We start from the raw sequence: 20,300 nt of genomic DNA, 5'->3' as shown, positions 1-20,300 counted from the left end.
TTACAACCTATTAATTTATATATTAAAATAAGTTCAAATATTATATTGTTATCAAAACGGCGTTTGAGGATAATATATGTTCAATGTTTTATACAATTTTAATTATTAAAAATATATATTTAATTTTAAATATATGTACCTTTCGAGTTAAGTGTCACAAATTGAATTGTGGGTAATATGAAAATATACGGGATATGGAGAAACCCATTGAATTATTCTGCCGTAAACACCGCAATTAACCACCAGGGGGAGATGTTCGGAAACTGCATGCAATCTTGTATTTGACCAAATGTAAACAATTATCATTTTGTCTACGAACATCCGATCCAGACGCATGATACGTCTTTGGAAAGCCACAAAACGGCTTTTTTAATATAAAAAAAATAACCCCTGCATATTGAGCTACAGGGCACAGCACGAGCAGTGAAAGCAGGGTCCCCACAGACTTCTATCAGGCGCGTTCACGGTCATAACAAAGCCTACGTCAGCATGTGCGCTTCACAGAATGTCCGCCCCCATGCTTGCCTGGAGTTTCACATCGCAATAGGATTCTCCTCAGGTAAAACAAAACCGTATTGTTATTTATACCTGTTTAAGGGGCTTGTTTTTTGGCTGTACGGCTTCATCTCATCCTTTTTGTTTGTCATAATCGAAAGCGCGCCAGCCTCCGTTTTCTGTGTTTGTTTTTACCCTTTGCAGTCCATTTATTAAGTGCGCAACAGGCACGTCAGGTTTTCACACGCGCAGTTAATTTTAGACGCGCTGTTTAAAAGAATTTTTTTTTCACAGTCAAACGGGTTTAAATGGCCCTGCATATCAACAAACCACTCACTAGGCATCTCCAGCCCCGCCCCAGCCTTTCGTTTGCTATAGCGTTTACCTATGTAAAAAATAATAATAATAATAATAATAATAATAATAATAATAATAATAATAATAATAATAATAATAATAATTAATAATAATAATAGTCGTACATACCGATCGATCATCTCCGGATCACTCGTTTTATCACCAAACTCCTCAATAATGCGATCCAAGTCATTATTTTATTAAAATAACATCTGAAAAAAGCTCTACAAATGTCCATGATAGTCTCTGTGCGCTGACGCACTCAGCCAGCTTGTTTACTATGAACGCCCCGTTATCTGATACCTGATACCATGTATGACTATTCATGAGATACGCCTTTTTTTTTTTTTTTTTTTTTTTTTCGACTTGTCTCGGCTCCTGTCGCTCCCACTCGGCAATTGAATGGTTTTCTCGGCTTTTTCCGGAGAAAAAACGACTAAACACCCGTTTATTGCGTTGCTATAATGATGTCGGACTCAGTCTGACAAAGGACCTGTGAGGAATAATTGCAATGTCGGACCCAGAACGACAATGGACCGCAAATTAATGTTGCTGTGTTGTTTTTTGCTATGGATGATTGATCTGATTGCCCCCGCTAATGCTTTATTGTGCACACACGAGGTTGTTGCCTCTTCATGGTTTTAATATCACCGGGTGTGTGTTAATTTCTTTTTATTGTTGGGAGTTCGCTGCACACGAGTTGTGAAGGAGTGACGTCGCTGTTTATTATATTGTTGTTCTTGTTCCCTGCAGCATTGATTGTTGGCCAATCTGTATCTATCATTTTGGGATCCATGGTGGTTGCATTACATTAGTCACTTAAACTGTAATTTCTGATTAGAATTCACTGTGTTGTTTATGTATTTGTTAAGTCTGCGCAGATTCTGCAGATTCCGAAAATTCATTGGCTACTTGCTCCGATTCTGCGCAGAATGACGGAAATCTGCGTGTCGTGAACGCACCCGAACTCTCTCTACACACAACACACAACACACAGCGTTCTTGCGCCTGCCGCCACTCCTGCACACGTGAGCGGAATACATGCAGGCTAGAGTGTCTCACGCGTGTAGGGCTGTGTGTTGAAATGAACCTGGAAACAAATTCATATCCATGCGTTTCCAGCAGATGTGTCCGTCCTCGCCTCTTGCTTTGCTCGACTACCTCTAAGAGAAATGTGTTGGGCTTGTATCTTCACCTCAGTGTTGCTATTGTGTTTAAATTGACATATTGTTTTCGGCCCTTGCATTAAATGTCGGTTCATCTGTGAGACTGAGAAATAATTCTCACACAATATTATGGCTGTAGACCAAGAGCAAGTTCATAATACTGGTCTGTGACAATGTGAAGCACTTCCAGTGTATTTATTTATTTATTTATTTATTGCATTTATATAGCGATTTTTGTACAAGCGTTTCACAAAGCACTGTACAGTACAGAGCACAAAAAAAGAACAAACCACAATACATTTCTATAGCATGCCACACATACAGACCATAATAATACAAAATCAGCAGTTTTTATGAAAGTGTGTTTTTGCTCTTGACAATACTCGACCGTCCCCTCGCTAGATTGCTCTGATACTGTGTGTGTGTGTGTGTGTGTGTGTGTGTGTGTGTGTGTGTGTTCTTGTCTCTCGCCTGTACGGTGAGGATGAAGATGTGGTTTCAGTGTTTAATGCTCGTCCCCTCACTGTGTGTTCTTGCCTCTTGACAGGTCTGTGAGGATGAGAAGGTCTCCACAGTCTGGAGTCTGGTCTCTGACAGGCTCAACATACCTGTCAATCAACAGGGACTCCTCTACAAAGGCAAGGCGCTGGCAGCTAGGCTGAACAGCACAGCACAGCACAGCACAGCACAGCACAGATCACCCCTCATCTCGCCCCTCACCTCACCCCTCCTCTCACGCCTCGCCTCACCCCGGGTCAGTGTGGCACAGCCTGCCTGCTCTTCTGAACAAACACTTCAGTGTCTGGAGCAGCTACACAAGGTAACCTGAACACAATAAACACACACACTGCTATACACACAGACACACACACACACACACACAGTGAGAGTCTGGGGCAGCTACACAAGCTAACCTGAACACAATAAACACACACACTGCTATATACACACACACACACACACACACACACAGTGAGAGTCTGGAGCAGCTACACAAGCTAACCTGAACACAATAAACACACACACACACACACACAGACACAGTGAGAGTCTGGAGCAGCAACACAAGGTAACCTGAACACAGTAGACACACACACTGCTATATACACACACACACACACACACACACACGCAGACACACAGTGAGAGACTGGAGCAGCTACACAAGGTAACCTGAACACAATAAACACACACTGCTATATACACACACACAGTGAGTCTGGAGCAGCTACACAAGGTAACCTGAACACAATAAACACACACGCACGCACACACACACACACAGTGAGAGTCTGCAGCAGCTACACAAGGTAACCTGAACACAATAAACACACACACACACACACAGAGTGAGAGTCTGGAGCAGCTACACAAGGTAACCTGAACACAATAAACACACACACTGCTACACACACACACACACACACAGTGAGAGTCTGGAGCAGCTACACAAGGTAACCTGAACACAATAAACACACACACACACACACACACACACACACTGCTACAATGCACACCGGATTTAAAAGTATGTTCTGTATTACAGTGCCACATGTCTTCTCTTTTGGCAAGTGATATTTTCAAAATAATATTGAGTGGCAATAAAGAGTGCTGACTGTATTTGAACCCGGAGTAACTGTTTGTTAAGGTAGTTAGTAACACTTGTGATTGTATTTAATGATTCTTTATATAGCCGTGATTGTCTTGATTTCAATGCAGTTAATTAATGCAGAAGTTGTTCTTCCCTGCAACTATTGTAAGGATTAATGCTGCCTCTTTCAACTTGGGGTGCATGCTATGTATTTTTTGGGGGACACTTGTGGGACAGGTAAAGTTGTATATAATGTCCAACTAGGCTAAAAGCATTTATAGATTGCTTAATTTTTTTTTATTATTATTTTAGGTGATGAAGTGACACTTTGAATATGGGGCCTGATGAGAGAAGTATCCTTTTCATGTGGTTTTGGTTTTGCCGTTGTGAGCAGGTGTGGGAGACAGCACCGTGTCTTCATGTGAAATAACAAAGTCATCGCAGTGGAGGGACTCTCTGAAGGCTGCTGTTTGTGGATTTGTCTTTTAATGTGAGTGATCTACTGTACTGTGATGCCACTGACTGTACGCACGCTGCACTGTAGGGGAGACACCGCTGGCATACACAGGGCATGCTTGTTCATTTAAAGCACGCTGCACTGCAGGGGAGACACCGCTGGCATTCACAGGGTATGCTTGTTCATTTAAAGCACGCTGCACTGCAGGGGAGACACCGCTGGCATTCACAGTGTATGCTTGTTCGTTTAAAGCACGCTGCACTGCAGGGGAGACACCGCTGGCATTCACAGGGCATGCTTGTTCATTTAAAGCATGCTGCACTGTAGGGGAGACACCGCTGGCATTCACAGGGCATGCTTGTTCATTTAAAGCACGCTGCACTGCAGGGGAGACACCGCTGGCATTCACAGGGCATGCTTGTTCATTTAAAGCACGCTGCACTGTAGGGGAGACACTGCTGGCATTCACAGGGTATGCTTGTTCATTTAAAGCACGCTGCACTGCAGGGGAGACACCGCTGGCATTCACAGTGTATGCTTGTTCATTTAAAGCACGCTGCACTGTAGGGGAGACACCGCTGGCATTCACAGGGCATGCTTGTTCATTTAAAGCACGCTGCACTGCAGGGGAGACACCGCTGGCATTCACAGGGCATGCTTGTTCATTTAAAGCACGCTGCACTGTAGGGGAGACACCGCTGGCATTCACAGGGCATGCTTGTTCATTTAAAGTACGCTGCACTGTAGGGGAGACACCGCTGGCATTCACAGGGCATGCTTGTTCATTTAAAGCACGCTGCACTGTAGGGGAGACACCGCTGGCATTCACAGGGCATGCTTGTTCATTTAAAGCACGCTGCTGTGGGATGTTTGCACAGTGATCTTGTATCTTATTTTCAGGTGAAGTTTTGAATGCATCAAGTTGGAAGACTTGGCTTAAGATAATGAACTCCACTTTTCATAATGTAAATTGTTTAGTTTGCATGATTTGACAATACAGGTGGATTTAATTAGACAACAAAACCACCCATTACTCCATAAACAATGACTTGAACATTCATTATCCTGTCTGACCATGTTTCAGGAGACCTCTAGTGGTCAAGTGCGCCATGTGAGGGAATGATGCTATTTTTATTCTCAAACCTCCCTTGAATTACTTTACCACAACATCTGCACACACACACACACACATATATATATATATGTATGTATAATGTATGTATATATCAATACATGTCTATATGTGTTCTTATCTAGTGTCGTGGTGCTAGTAATTGGAAATGCTGAGTAATTGAAAGTATTTTATGTGTTTCACTGATCTGTCATGAGGGGTGTTTGTGCTGCATTGTGGGTCACTGATCTGTCATGAGGGGTGTTTGTGCTGCACTGTGGGTCACTGATCTCTCATTTGGGGTGTTTGTGCTGCACTGTGGGTCACTGATCTCTCATGTGGGGTGTTTGTGCTGCACTGTAGGTCACTGATCTCTCATGTGGGGTGTTTGTGCTGCACTGTGGGTCACTGATCTGTCATGTGGGGTGTTTGTGCTGCACTGTGGGTCACTGATCTGTCATGAGGGGTGTGTTTGTGCTGCACTGTGTTTCACTGATCTGTCATGTGGGGTGTTTGTGCTGCACTGTGGGTCACTGATCTGTCATGTGGGGTGTTTGTGCTGCACTGTGGGTCACTGATCTGTCATAAGGGGTTTTTGTGTTTCACTGATCTGTCATGTGGGGTGTTTGTGCTGCACTGTGGGTCACTGATCTGTCATGAGGGGTGTTTGTGTTTCACTGATCTGTCATGTGGGGTGTTTGTGCTGCACTGTGGGTCACTGATCTGTCATGAGGAGTGTTTGTGTTTCGCTGATCTGTCATGTGGGGTGTTTGTGCTGCACTGTGGGTCACTGATCTATCATGTGGGGTGTTTGTGCTGCACTGTGGGTCACTGATCTGTCATGAGGGGTGTTTGTGTTTCACTGATCTGTCATGTGGGGTGTTTGTGCTGCACTGTGGGTCACTGATCTGTCATGAGGAGTGTTTGTGTTTCACTGATCTGTCATGTGGGGTGTTTGTGCTGCACTGTGGGTCACTGATCTGTCATGTGGGGTGTTTGTGCTGCACTGTGGGTCACTGATCTGTCATGAGGGGTGTTTGTGTTTCACTGATCTGTCATGTGGGGTGTTTGTGCTGCACTGTGGGTCACTGATCTGTCATGAGGGGTGTTTGTGTTTCACTGATCTGTCATGTGGGGTGTTTGTGCTGCACTGTGGGTCACTGATCTGTCATGAGGAGTGTTTGTGTTTCGCTGATCTGTCATGTGGGGTGTTTGTGCTGCACTGTGTTTCACTGATCTTTCATAAGGATTGTGTTTCACTGATCTGTCATGTGGGGTGTTTGTGCTGCACTGTGGGTCACTGATCTGTCATGTGGGGTGTTTGTGCTGCACTGTGGGTCACTGATCTGTCATGAGGGGTGTTTGTGTTTCACTGATCTGTCATGTGGGGTGTTTGTGCTGCACTGTGGGTCACTGATCTGTCATGTGGGGTGTTTGTGCCTCACTGTGTTTCACTGATCTGTCATGTGGGGTGTTTGTGTTTCGCTGATCTGTCATGTGGGGTGTTTGTGCTGCACTGTGGGTCACTGATCTGTCATGTGGGGTGTTTGTGCTGCACTGTGGGTCACTGATCTGTCATAAGGGGTGTTTGTGTTTCACTGATCTGTCATGTGGGGTGTTTGTGCTGCACTGTGGGTCACTGATCTGTCATAAGGGGTTTTTGTGTTTCACTGATCTGTCATGTGGGGTGTTTGTGCTGCACTGTGTTTCACTGATCTGTCATGAGGGGTGTTTGTGTTTCACTGATCTGTCATGTGGGGTGTTTGTGCTGCACTGTGGGTCACTGATCTGTCATGAGGAGTGTTTGTGTTTCGCTGATCTGTCATGTGGGGTGTTTGTGCTGCACTGTGTTTCACTGATCTGTCATGAGGAGTGTTTGTGTTTCACTGATCTGTCATGTGGGGTGTTTGTGCTGCACTGTGGGTCACTGATCTGTCATGTGGGGTGTTTGTGCTGCACTGTGGGTCACTGATCTGTCATGTGGGGTGTTTGTGCTGCACTGTGGGTCACTGATCTGTCATGTGGGGTGTTTGTGCTGCACTGTGGGTCACTGATCTGTCATGAGGGGTGTTTGTGTTTCACTGATCTGTCATGTGGGGTGTTTGTGCTGCACTGTGGGTCACTGATCTCTCATGTGGGGTGTTTGTGCTGCACTGTGGGTCACTGATCTGTCATAAGGGGTTTTTGTGTTTCACTGATCTGTCATGTGGGGTGTTTGTGCTGCACTGTGGGTCACTGATCTGTCATAAGGGGTTTTTGTGTTTCACTGATCTGTCATGTGGGGTGTTTGTGCTGCACTGTGGGTCACTGATCTGTCATGAGGGGTGTTTGTGTTTCACTGATCTGTCATGTGGGGTGTTTGTGCTGCACTGTGGGTCACTGATCTGTCATGTGGGGTGTTTGTGCTGCACTGTGGGTCACTGATCTGTCATGAGGGGTGTTTGTGTTTCACTGATCTGTCATGTGGGGTGTTTGTGCTGCACTGTGGGTCACTGATCTGTCATGAGGGGTGTTTGTGTTTCACTGATCTGTCATGTGGGGTGTTTGTGCTGCACTGTGGGTCACTGATCTGTCATGAGGAGTGTTTGTGTTTCGCTGATCTGTCATGTGGGGTGTTTGTGCTGCACTGTGTTTCACTGATCTGTCATGAGGAGTGTTTGTGTTTCACTGATCTGTCATGTGGGGTGTTTGTGCTGCACTGTGGGTCACTGATCTGTCATGTGGGGTGTTTGTGCTGCACTGTGGGTCACTGATTTGTCATGTGGGGTGTTTGTGCTGCACTGTGGGTCACTGATCTGTCATGTGGGGTGTTTGTGCTGCACTGTGGGTCACTGATCTGTCATGAGGGGTGTTTGTGTTTCACTGATCTGTCATGTGGGGTGTTTGTGCTGCACTGTGGGTCACTGATCTGTCATGAGGAGTGTTTGTGTTTCACTGATCTGTCATGTGGGGTGTTTGTGCTGCACTGTGGGTCACTGATCTGTCATGAGGGGTGTTTGTGTTTCACTGATCTGTCATGTGGGGTGTTTGTGCTGCACTGTGGGTCACTGATCTGTCATGAGGGGTGTTTGTGTTTCACTGATCTGTCATGTGGGGTGTTTGTGCTGCACTGTGTTTCACTGATCTGTCATGTGGGGTGTTTGTGCTGCACTGTGGGTCACTGATCTGTCATGTGGGGTGTTTGTGCTGCACTGTGGGTCACTGATCTGTCATGAGGGGTGTTTGTGTTTCACTGATCTGTCATGTGGGGTGTTTGTGCTGCACTGTGGGTCACTGATCTGTCATGAGGGGTGTTTGTGTTTCACTGATCTGTCATGTGGGGTGTTTGTGCTGCACTGTGTTTCACTGATCTTTCATGAGGAGTGTTTGTGTTTCACTGATCTGTCATGTGGGGTGTTTGTGCTGCACTGTGGGTCACTGATCTGTCATGTGGGGTGTTTGTGCTGCACTGTGGGTCACTGATCTGTCATGAGGGGTGTTTGTGTTTCACTGATCTGTCATGTGGGGTGTTTGTGCTGCACTGTGGGTCACTGATCTGTCATGTGGGGTGTTTGTGCCTCACTGTGTTTCACTGATCTGTCATGTGGGGTGTTTGTGTTTCGCTGATCTGTCATGTGGGGTGTTTGTGCTGCACTGTGGGTCACTGATCTGTCATGAGGGGTGTTTGTGCTGCACTGTGGGTCACTGATCTGTCATAAGGGGTTTTTGTGTTTCACTGATCTGTCATGTGGGGTGTTTGTGCTGCACTGTGGGTCACTGATCTGTCATAAGGGGTTTTTGTGTTTCACTGATCTGTCATGTGGGGTGTTTGTGCTGCACTGTGGGTCACTGATCTGTCATGTGGGGTGTTTGTGCTGCACTGTGGGTCACTGATCTGTCATGAGGGGTGTTTGTGTTTCACTGATCTGTCATGTGGGGTGTTTGTGCTGCACTGTGGGTCACTGATCTGTCATGAGGGGTGTTTGTGTTTCACTGATCTGTCATGTGGGGTGTTTGTGCTGCACTGTGGGTCACTGATCTGTCATGAGGAGTGTTTGTGTTTCGCTGATCTGTCATGTGGGGTGTTTGTGCTGCACTGTGTTTCACTGATCTTTCATAAGGAGTGTTTGTGTTTCACTGATCTGTCATGTGGGGTGTTTGTGCTGCACTGTGGGTCACTGATCTGTCATGTGGGGTGTTTGTGCTGCACTGTGGGTCACTGATCTGTCATGAGGGGTGTTTGTGTTTCACTGATCTGTCATGTGGGGTGTTTGTGCTGCACTGTGGGTCACTGATCTGTCATGTGGGGTGTTTGTGCCTCACTGTGTTTCACTGATCTGTCATGTGGGGTGTTTGTGTTTCGCTGATCTGTCATGTGGGGTGTTTGTGCTGCACTGTGGGTCACTGATCTGTCATGTGGGGTGTTTGTGCTGCACTGTGGGTCACTGATCTGTCATAAGGGGTGTTTGTGTTTCACTGATCTGTCATGTGGGGTGTTTGTGCTGCACTGTGGGTCACTGATCTGTCATAAGGGGTTTTTGTGTTTCACTGATCTGTCATGTGGGGTGTTTGTGCTGCACTGTGTTTCACTGATCTGTCATGAGGGGTGTTTGTGTTTCACTGATCTGTCATGTGGGGTGTTTGTGCTGCACTGTGGGTCACTGATCTGTCATGAGGAGTGTTTGTGTTTCGCTGATCTGTCATGTGGGGTGTTTGTGCTGCACTGTGTTTCACTGATCTGTCATGAGGAGTGTTTGTGTTTCACTGATCTGTCATGTGGGGTGTTTGTGCTGCACTGTGGGTCACTGATCTGTCATGTGGGGTGTTTGTGCTGCACTGTGGGTCACTGATCTGTCATGTGGGGTGTTTGTGCTGCACTGTGGGTCACTGATCTGTCATGTGGGGTGTTTGTGCTGCACTGTGGGTCACTGATCTGTCATGAGGGGTGTTTGTGTTTCACTGATCTGTCATGTGGGGTGTTTGTGCTGCACTGTGGGTCACTGATCTGTCATGAGGGGTGTTTGTGTTTCACTGATCTGTCATGTGGGGTGTTTGTGCTGCACTGTGTTTCACTGATCTTTCATGAGGAGTGTTTGTGTTTCACTGATCTGTCATGTGGGGTGTTTGTGCTGCACTGTGGGTCACTGATCTGTCATGTGGGGTGTTTGTGCTGCACTGTGGGTCACTGATCTGTCATGAGGGGTGTTTGTGTTTCACTGATCTGTCATGTGGGGTGTTTGTGCTGCACTGTGGGTCACTGATCTCTCATGTGGGGTGTTTGTGCTGCACTGTGGGTCACTGATCTGTCATAAGGGTTTTTTGTGTTTCACTGATCTGTCATGTGGGGTGTTTGTGCTGCACTGTGGGTCACTGATCTGTCATAAGGGGTTTTTGTGTTTCACTGATCTGTCATGTGGGGTGTTTGTGCTGCACTGTGGGTCACTGATCTGTCATGAGGGGTGTTTGTGTTTCACTGATCTGTCATGTGGGGTGTTTGTGCTGCACTGTGGGTCACTGATCTGTCATGTGGGGTGTTTGTGCTGCACTGTGGGTCACTGATCTGTCATGAGGGGTGTTTGTGTTTCACTGATCTGTCATGTGGGGTGTTTGTGCTGCACTGTGGGTCACTGATCTGTCATGAGGGGTGTTTGTGTTTCACTGATCTGTCATGTGGGGTGTTTGTGCTGCACTGTGGGTCACTGATCTGTCATGAGGAGTGTTTGTGTTTCGCTGATCTGTCATGTGGGGTGTTTGTGCTGCACTGTGTTTCACTGATCTGTCATGAGGAGTGTTTGTGTTTCACTGATCTGTCATGTGGGGTGTTTGTGCTGCACTGTGGGTCACTGATCTGTCATGTGGGGTGTTTGTGCTGCACTGTGGGTCACTGATTTGTCATGTGGGGTGTTTGTGCTGCACTGTGGGTCACTGATCTGTCATGTGGGGTGTTTGTGCTGCACTGTGGGTCACTGATCTGTCATGAGGGGTGTTTGTGTTTCACTGATCTGTCATGTGGGGTGTTTGTGCTGCACTGTGGGTCACTGATCTGTCATGAGGAGTGTTTGTGTTTCACTGATCTGTCATGTGGGGTGTTTGTGCTGCACTGTGGGTCACTGATCTGTCATGAGGGGTGTTTGTGTTTCACTGATCTGTCATGTGGGGTGTTTGTGCTGCACTGTGGGTCACTGATCTGTCATGAGGGGTGTTTGTGTTTCACTGATCTGTCATGTGGGGTGTTTGTGCTGCACTGTGTTTCACTGATCTGTCATGTGGGGTGTTTGTGCTGCACTGTGGGTCACTGATCTGTCATGTGGGGTGTTTGTGCTGCACTGTGAGTCACTGATCTGTCATGAGGGGTGTTTGTGTTTCACTGATCTGTCATGTGGGGTGTTTGTGCTGCACTGTGGGTCACTGATCTGTCATGAGGGGTGTTTGTGTTTCACTGATCTGTCATGTGGGGTGTTTGTGCTGCACTGTGTGTCACTGATCTTTCATGAGGAGTGTTTGTGTTTCACTGATCTGTCATGTGGGGTGTTTGTGCTGCACTGTGGGTCACTGATCTGTCATGTGGGGTGTTTGTGCTGCACTGTGGGTCACTGATCTGTCATGAGGGGTGTTTGTGTTTCACTGATCTGTCATGTGGGGTGTTTGTGCTGCACTGTGGGTCACTGATCTGTCATGTGGGGTGTTTGTGCCTCACTGTGTTTCACTGATCTGTCATGTGGGGTGTTTGTGTTTCGCTGATCTGTCATGTGGGGTGTTTGTGCTGCACTGTGGGTCACTGATCTGTCATGAGGGGTGTTTGTGCTGCACTGTGGGTCACTGATCTGTCATAAGGGGTTTTTGTGTTTCACTGATCTGTCATGTGGGGTGTTTGTGCTGCACTGTGGGTCACTGATCTGTCATAAGGGGTTTTTGTGTTTCACTGATCTGTCATGTGGGGTGTTTGTGCTGCACTGTGTTTCACTGATCTGTCATGAGGGGTGTTTGTGTTTCACTGATCTGTCATGTGGGGTGTTTGTGCTGCACTGTGGGTCACTGATCTGTCATGAGGAGTGTTTGTGTTTCGCTGATCTGTCATGTGGGGTGTTTGTGCTGCACTGTGTTTCACTGATCTGTCATGAGGAGTGTTTGTGTTTCACTGATCTGTCATGTGGGGTGTTTGTGCTGCACTGTGGGTCACTGATCTGTCATGTGGGGTGTTTGTGCTGCACTGTGGGTCACTGATCTGTCATGTGGGGTGTTTGTGCTGCACTGTGGGTCACTGATCTGTCATGTGGGGTGTTTGTGCTGCACTGTGGGTCACTGATCTGTCATGAGGGGTGTTTGTGTTTCACTGATCTGTCATGTGGGGTGTTTGTGCTGCACTGTGGGTCACTGATCTCTCATGTGGGGTGTTTGTGCTGCACTGTGGGTCACTGATCTGTCATAAGGGGTTTTTGTGTTTCACTGATCTGTCATGTGGGGTGTTTGTGCTGCACTGTGGGTCACTGATCTGTCATAAGGGGTTTTTGTGTTTCACTGATCTGTCATGTGGGGTGTTTGTGCTGCACTGTGGGTCACTGATCTGTCATGAGGGGTGTTTGTGTTTCACTGATCTGTCATGTGGGGTGTTTGTGCTGCACTGTGGGTCACTGATCTGTCATGTGGGGTGTTTGTGCTGCACTGTGGGTCACTGATCTGTCATTGTGGTGTTTGTGCTGCACTGATCTGTCATGTGGAGTGTTTGTGCTGCACTGTGGGTCACTGATCTGTCATGAGGGGTGTTTGTGTTTCACTGATCTGTCATGTGGGGTGTTTGTGCTGCACTGTGTTTCACTGATCTGTCATGTGGGGTGTTTGTGCTGCACTGTGGGTCACTGATCTGTCATGTGGGGTGTTTGTGCTGCACTGTGAGTCACTGATCTGTCATGAGGGGTGTTTGTGTTTCACTGATCTGTCATGTGGGGTGTTTGTGCTGCACTGTGGGTCACTGATCTGTCATGAGGGGTGTTTGTGTTTCACTGATCTGTCATGTGGGGTGTTTGTGCTGCACTGTGGGTCACTGATCTGTCATGAGGGGTGTTTGTGTTTCACTGATCTGTCATGTGGGGTGTTTGTGCTGCACTGTGGGTCACTGATCTGTCATGAGGGGTGTTTGTGTTTCACTGATCTGTCATGTGGGGTGTTTGTGCTGCACTGTGTTTCACTGATCTGTCATGTGGGGTGTTTGTGCTGCACTGTGGGTCACTGATCTGTCATGTGGGGTGTTTGTGCTGCACTGTGAGTCACTGATCTGTCATGAGGGGTGTTTGTGTTTCACTGATCTGTCATGTGGGGTGTTTGTGCTGCACTGTGGGTCACTGATCTGTCATGAGGGGTGTTTGTGTTTCACTGATCTGTCATGTGGGGTGTTTGTGCTGCACTGTGTGTCACTGATCTTTCATGAGGAGTGTTTGTGTTTCACTGATCTGTCATGTGGGGTGTTTGTGCTGCACTGTGGGTCACTGATCTGTCATGTGGGGTGTTTGTGCTGCACTGTGGGTCACTGATCTGTCATGAGGGGTGTTTGTGTTTCACTGATCTGTCATGTGGGGTGTTTGTGCTGCACTGTGGGTCACTGATCTGTCATGTGGGGTGTTTGTGCCTCACTGTGTTTCACTGATCTGTCATGTGGGGTGTTTGTGTTTCGCTGATCTGTCATGTGGGGTGTTTGTGCTGCACTGTGGGTCACTGATCTGTCATGAGGGGTGTTTGTGCTGCACTGTGGGTCACTGATCTGTCATAAGGGGTTTTTGTGTTTCACTGATCTGTCATGTGGGGTGTTTGTGCTGCACTGTGGGTCACTGATCTGTCATAAGGGGTTTTTGTGTTTCACTGATCTGTCATGTGGGGTGTTTGTGCTGCACTGTGTTTCACTGATCTGTCATGAGGGGTGTTTGTGTTTCACTGATCTGTCATGTGGGGTGTTTGTGCTGCACTGTGGGTCACTGATCTGTCATGAGGAGTGTTTGTGTTTCGCTGATCTGTCATGTGGGGTGTTTGTGCTGCACTGTGTTTCACTGATCTGTCATGAGGAGTGTTTGTGTTTCACTGATCTGTCATGTGGGGTGTTTGTGCTGCACTGTGGGTCACTGATCTGTCATGTGGGGTGTTTGTGCTGCACTGTGGGTCACTGATCTGTCATGTGGGGTGTTTGTGCTGCACTGTGGGTCACTGATCTGTCATGTGGGGTGTTTGTGCTGCACTGTGGGTCACTGATCTGTCATGAGGGGTGTTTGTGTTTCACTGATCTGTCATGTGGGGTGTTTGTGCTGCACTGTGGGTCACTGATCTCTCATGTGGGGTGTTTGTGCTGCACTGTGGGTCACTGATCTGTCATAAGGGGTTTTTGTGTTTCACTGATCTGTCATGTGGGGTGTTTGTGCTGCACTGTGGGTCACTGATCTGTCATAAGGGGTTTTTGTGTTTCACTGATCTGTCATGTGGGGTGTTTGTGCTGCACTGTGGGTCACTGATCTGTCATGAGGGGTGTTTGTGTTTCACTGATCTGTCATGTGGGGTGTTTGTGCTGCACTGTGGGTCACTGATCTGTCATGTGGGGTGTTTGTGCTGCACTGTGGGTCACTGATCTGTCATTGTGGTGTTTGTGCTGCACTGATCTGTCATGTGGAGTGTTTGTGCTGCACTGTGGGTCACTGATCTGTCATGAGGGGTGTTTGTGTTTCACTGATCTGTCATGTGGGGTGTTTGTGCTGCACTGTGGGTCACTGATCTGTCATGAGGAGTGTTTGTGTTTCGCTGATCTGTCATGTGGGGTGTTTGTGCTGCACTGTGTTTCACTGATCTGTCATGAGGAGTGTTTGTGTTTCACTGATCTGTCATGTGGGGTGTTTGTGCTGCACTGTGGGTCACTGATCTGTCATGTGGGGTGTTTGTGCTGCACTGTGGGTCACTGATTTGTCATGTGGGGTGTTTGTGCTGCACTGTGGGTCACTGATCTGTCATGTGGGGTGTTTGTGCTGCACTGTGGGTCACTGATCTGTCATGAGGGGTGTTTGTGTTTCACTGATCTGTCATGTGGGGTGTTTGTGCTGCACTGTGGGTCACTGATCTGTCATGAGGAGTGTTTGTGTTTCACTGATCTGTCATGTGGGGTGTTTGTGCTGCACTCTGGGTCACTGATCTGTCATGTGGGGTGTTTGTGCTGCACTGTGGGTCACTGATCTGTCATGAGGGGTGTTTGTGTTTCACTGATCTGTCATGTGGGGTGTTTGTGCTGCACTGTGGGTCACTGATCTGTCATGAGGGGTGTTTGTGTTTCACTGATCTGTCATGTGGGGTGTTTGTGCTGCACTGTGTTTCACTGATCTTTCATGAGGAGTGTTTGTGTTTCACTGATCTGTCATGTGGGGTGTTTGTGCTGCACTGTGGGTCACTGATCTGTCATGTGGGGTGTTTGTGCTGCACTGTGGGTCACTGATCTGTCATGAGGGGTGTTTGTGTTTCACTGATCTGTCATGTGGGGTGTTTGTGCTGCACTGTGGGTCACTGATCTGTCATGTGGGGTGTTTGTGCCTCACTGTGTTTCACTGATCTGTCATGTGGGGTGTTTGTGTTTCGCTGATCTGTCATGTGGGGTGTTTGTGCTGCACTGTGGGTCACTGATCTGTCATGAGGGGTGTTTGTGCTGCACTGTGGGTCACTGATCTGTCATAAGGGGTTTTTGTGTTTCACTGATCTGTCATGTGGGGTGTTTGTGCTGCACTGTGGGTCACTGATCTGTCATAAGGGGTTTTTGTGTTTCACTGATCTGTCATGTGGGGTGTTTGTGCTGCACTGTGGGTCACTGATCTGTCATGAGGGGTGTTTGTGTTTCACTGATCTGTCATGTGGGGTGTTTGTGCTGCACTGTGGGTCACTGATCTGTCATGAGGAGGGTTTGTGTTTCGCTGATCTGTCATGTGGGGTGTTTGTGCTGCACTGTGTTTCACTGATCTGTCATGAGGAGTGTTTGTGTTTCACTGATCTGTCATGTGGGGTGTTTGTGCTGCACTGTGGGTCACTGATCTGTCATGTGGGGTGTTTGTGCTGCACTGTGGGTCACTGATCTGTCATGTGGGGTGTTTGTGCTGCACTGTGGGTCACTGATCTGTCATGTGGGGTGTTTGTGCTGCACTGTGGGTCACTGATCTGTCATGTGGGGTGTTTGTGCTGCACTGTGGGTCACTGATCTGTCATGAGGGGTGTTTGTGTTTCACTGATCTGTCATGTGGGGTGTTTGTGCTGCACTGTGGGTCACTGATCTGTCATGTGGGGTGTTTGTGCTTCACTGTGGGTCACTGATCTGTCATGAGGGGTGTTTGTGTTTCACTGATCTGTCATGTGGGGTGTTTGTGCTGCACTGTGGGTCACTGATCTGTCATGAGGAGTGTTTGTGTTTCGCTGATCTGTCATGTGGGGTGTTTGTGCTGCACTGTGTTTCACTGATCTGTCATGAGGAGTGTTTGTGTTTCACTGATCTGTCATGTGGGGTGTTTGTGCTGCACTGTGGGTCACTGATCTGTCATGTGGGGTGTTTGTGCTGCACTGTGGGTCACTGATCTGTCATGAGGGGTGTTTGTGTTTCACTGATCTGTCATGTGGGGTGTTTGTGCTGCACTGTGGGTCACTGATCTGTCATGTGGGGTGTTTGTGCTGCACTGTGGGTCACTGATCTGTCATGAGGGGTGTTTGTGTTTCACTGATCTGTCATGTGGGGTGTTTGTGCTGCACTGTGGGTCACTGATCTGTCATGTGGGGTGTTTGTGCCTCACTGTGTTTCACTGATCTGTCATGTGGGGTGTTTGTGTTTCGCTGATCTGTCATGTGGGGTGTTTGTGCTGCACTGTGGGTCACTGATCTGTCATGAGGGGTGTTTGTGCTGCACTGTGGGTCACTGATCTGTCATAAGGGGTTTTTGTGTTTCACTGATCTGTCATGTGGGGTGTTTGTGCTGCACTGTGGGTCACTGATCTGTCATAAGGGGTTTTTGTGTTTCACTGATCTGTCATGTGGGGTGTTTGTGCTGCACTGTGGGTCACTGATCTGTCATGAGGGGTGTTTGTGTTTCACTGATCTGTCATGTGGGGTGTTTGTGCTGCACTGTGGGTCACTGATCTGTCATGAGGAGGGTTTGTGTTTCGCTGATCTGTCATGTGGGGTGTTTGTGCTGCACTGTGTTTCACTGATCTGTCATGAGGAGTGTTTGTGTTTCACTGATCTGTCATGTGGGGTGTTTGTGCTGCACTGTGGGTCACTGATCTGTCATGTGGGGTGTTTGTGCTGCACTGTGGGTCACTGATCTGTCATGTGGGGTGTTTGTGCTGCACTGTGGGTCACTGATCTGTCATGTGGGGTGTTTGTGCTGCACTGTGGGTCACTGATCTGTCATGTGGGGTGTTTGTGCTGCACTGTGGGTCACTGATCTGTCATGAGGGGTGTTTGTGTTTCACTGATCTGTCATGTGGGGTGTTTGTGCTGCACTGTGGGTCACTGATCTGTCATGTGGGGTGTTTGTGCTTCACTGTGGGTCACTGATCTGTCATGAGGGGTGTTTGTGTTTCACTGATCTGTCATGTGGGGTGTTTGTGCTGCACTGTGGGTCACTGATCTGTCATGAGGAGTGTTTGTGTTTCGCTGATCTGTCATGTGGGGTGTTTGTGCTGCACTGTGTTTCACTGATCTGTCATGAGGAGTGTTTGTGTTTCACTGATCTGTCATGTGGGGTGTTTGTGCTGCACTGTGGGTCACTGATCTGTCATGTGGGGTGTTTGTGCTGCACTGTGGGTCACTGATCTGTCATGAGGGGTGTTTGTGTTTCACTGATCTCTCATGTGGGGTGTTTGTGCTGCACTGTGGGTCACTGATCTGTCATGAGGGGTGTTTGTGTTTCACTGATCTGTCATGTGGGGTGTTTGTGCTGCACTGTGGGTCACTGATCTGTCATGAGGGGTGTTTGTGTTTCACTGATCTGTCATGTGGGGTGTTTGTGCTGCACTGTGGGTCACTGATCTGTCATGAGGAGTGTTTGTATTTCGCTGATCTGTCATGTGGGGTGTTTGTGCTGCACTGTGTTTCACTGATCTGTCATGAGGAGTGTTTGTGTTTCACTGATCTGTCATGTGGGGTGTTTGTGCTGCACTGTGGGTCACTGATCTGTCATGTGGGGTGTTTGTGCTGCACTGTGGGTCACTGATCTGTCATGAGGGGTGTTTGTGTTTCACTGATCTGTCATGTGGGGTGTTTGTGCTGCACTGTGGGTCACTGATCTGTCATGAGGGGTGTTTGTGTTTCACTGATCTGTCATGTGGGGTGTTTGTGCTGCACTGTGGGTCACTGATCTGTCATGAGGGGTGTTTGTGTTTCACTGATCTGTCATGTGGGGTGTTTGTGCTGCACTGTGGGTCACTGATCTGTCATGAGGGGTGTTTGTGTTTCACTGATCTGTCATGAGGGGTGTTTGTGCTGCACTGTGGGTCACTGATCTGTCATGAGGAGTGTTTGTGTTTCACTGATCTGTCATGAGGGGTGTTTGTGCTGCACTGTGGGTCACTGATCTGTCATGTGGGGTGTTTGTGCTGCACTGTGGGTCACTGATCTGTCATGAGGGGTGTTTGTGTTTCACTGATCTGTCATGTGGGGTGTTTGTGCTGCACTGTGGGTCACTGATCTGTCATGTGGGGTGTTTGTGCCTCACTGTGTTTCACTGATCTGTCATGTGGGGTGTTTGTGTTTCGCTGATCTGTCATGTGGGGTGTTTGTGCTGCACTGTGGGTCACTGATCTGTCATGAGGGGTGTTTGTGTTTCACTGATCTGTCATGTGGGGTGTTTGTGCTGCACTGTGGGTCACTGATCTCTCATGTGGGGTGTTTGTGCTGCACTGTGGGTCACTGATCTGTCATGAGGAGTGTTTGTGTTTCGCTGATCTGTCATGTGGGGTGTTTGTGCTGCACTGTGGGTCACTGATCTGTCATGAGGGGTGTTTGTGTTTCACTGATCTGTCATGTGGGGTGTTTGTGCTGCACTGTGGGTCACTGATCTGTCATGAGGGGTGTTTGTGTTTCACTGATCTGTCATGTGGGCTGTTTGTGCTGCACTGTGGGTCACTGATCTGTCATGAGGAGTGTTTGTATTTCGCTGATCTGTCATGTGGGGTGTTTGTGCTGCACTGTGTTTCACTGATCTGTCATGAGGAATGTTTGTGTTTCACTGATCTGTCATGTGGGGTGTTTGTGCTGCACTGTGGGTCACTGATCTGTCATGTGGGGTGTTTGTGCTGCACTGTGGGTCACTGATCTGTCATGAGGGGTGTTTGTGTTTCACTGATCTGTCATGTGGGGTGTTTGTGCTGCACTGTGGGTCACTGATCTGTCATGAGGGGTGTTTGTGTTTCACTGATCTGTCATGTGGGGTGTTTGTGCTGCACTGTGGGTCACTGATCTGTCATGAGGGGTGTTTGTGTTTCACTGATCTGTCATGTGGGGTGTTTGTGCTGCACTGTGGGTCACTGATCTGTCATGAGGGGTGTTTGTGTTTCACTGATCTGTCATGTGGGGTGTTTGTGCTGCACTGTGGGTCACTGATCTGTCATGAGGAGTGTTTGTGTTTCACTGATCTGTCATGAGGGGTGTTTGTGCTGCACTGTGGGTCACTGATCTGTCATGTGGGGTGTTTGTGCTGCACTGTGGGTCACTGATCTGTCATGAGGGGTGTTTGTGTTTCACTGATCTGTCATGTGGGGTGTTTGTGCTGCACTGTGGGTCACTGATCTGTCATGTGGGGTGTTTGTGCCTCACTGTGTTTCACTGATCTGTCATGTGGGGTGTTTGTGTTTCGCTGATCTGTCATGTGGGGTGTTTGTGCTGCACTGTGGGTCACTGATCTGTCATGAGGGGTGTTTGTGTTTCACTGATCTGTCATGTGGGGTGTTTGTGCTGCACTGTGGGTCACTGATCTCTCATGTGGGGTGTTTGTGCTGCACTGTGGGTCACTGATCTGTCATGAGGAGTGTTTGTGTTTCGCTGATCTGTCATGTGGGGTGTTTGTGCTGCACTGTGGGTCACTGATCTGTCATGAGGGGTGTTTGTGTTTCACTGATCTGTCATGTGGGGTGTTTGTGCTGCACT

General features: G+C 48.0%; 1 long non-coding RNA gene across 1 annotated transcript; it reads left to right on the top strand.

Moving 5' to 3' along the window:
* Positions 1–84: 84 nt before the first annotated feature.
* Positions 85–4,150, top strand: LOC131736424 (uncharacterized). The gene is made up of 3 exons (XR_009328126.1): positions 85–559; positions 2,566–2,838; positions 3,922–4,150. It is a non-coding gene; the product is annotated as an uncharacterized LOC131736424 (long non-coding RNA).
* Positions 4,151–20,300: the final 16,150 nt, after the last annotated feature.

This window comes from Acipenser ruthenus, unplaced genomic scaffold (assembly GCF_902713425.1).
Source record: "Acipenser ruthenus unplaced genomic scaffold, fAciRut3.2 maternal haplotype, whole genome shotgun sequence".
NCBI classification, from domain to species: Eukaryota; Metazoa; Chordata; class Actinopteri; order Acipenseriformes; family Acipenseridae; genus Acipenser; species Acipenser ruthenus.
This window is presented reverse-complemented; position numbering and strand designations above follow the sequence as displayed.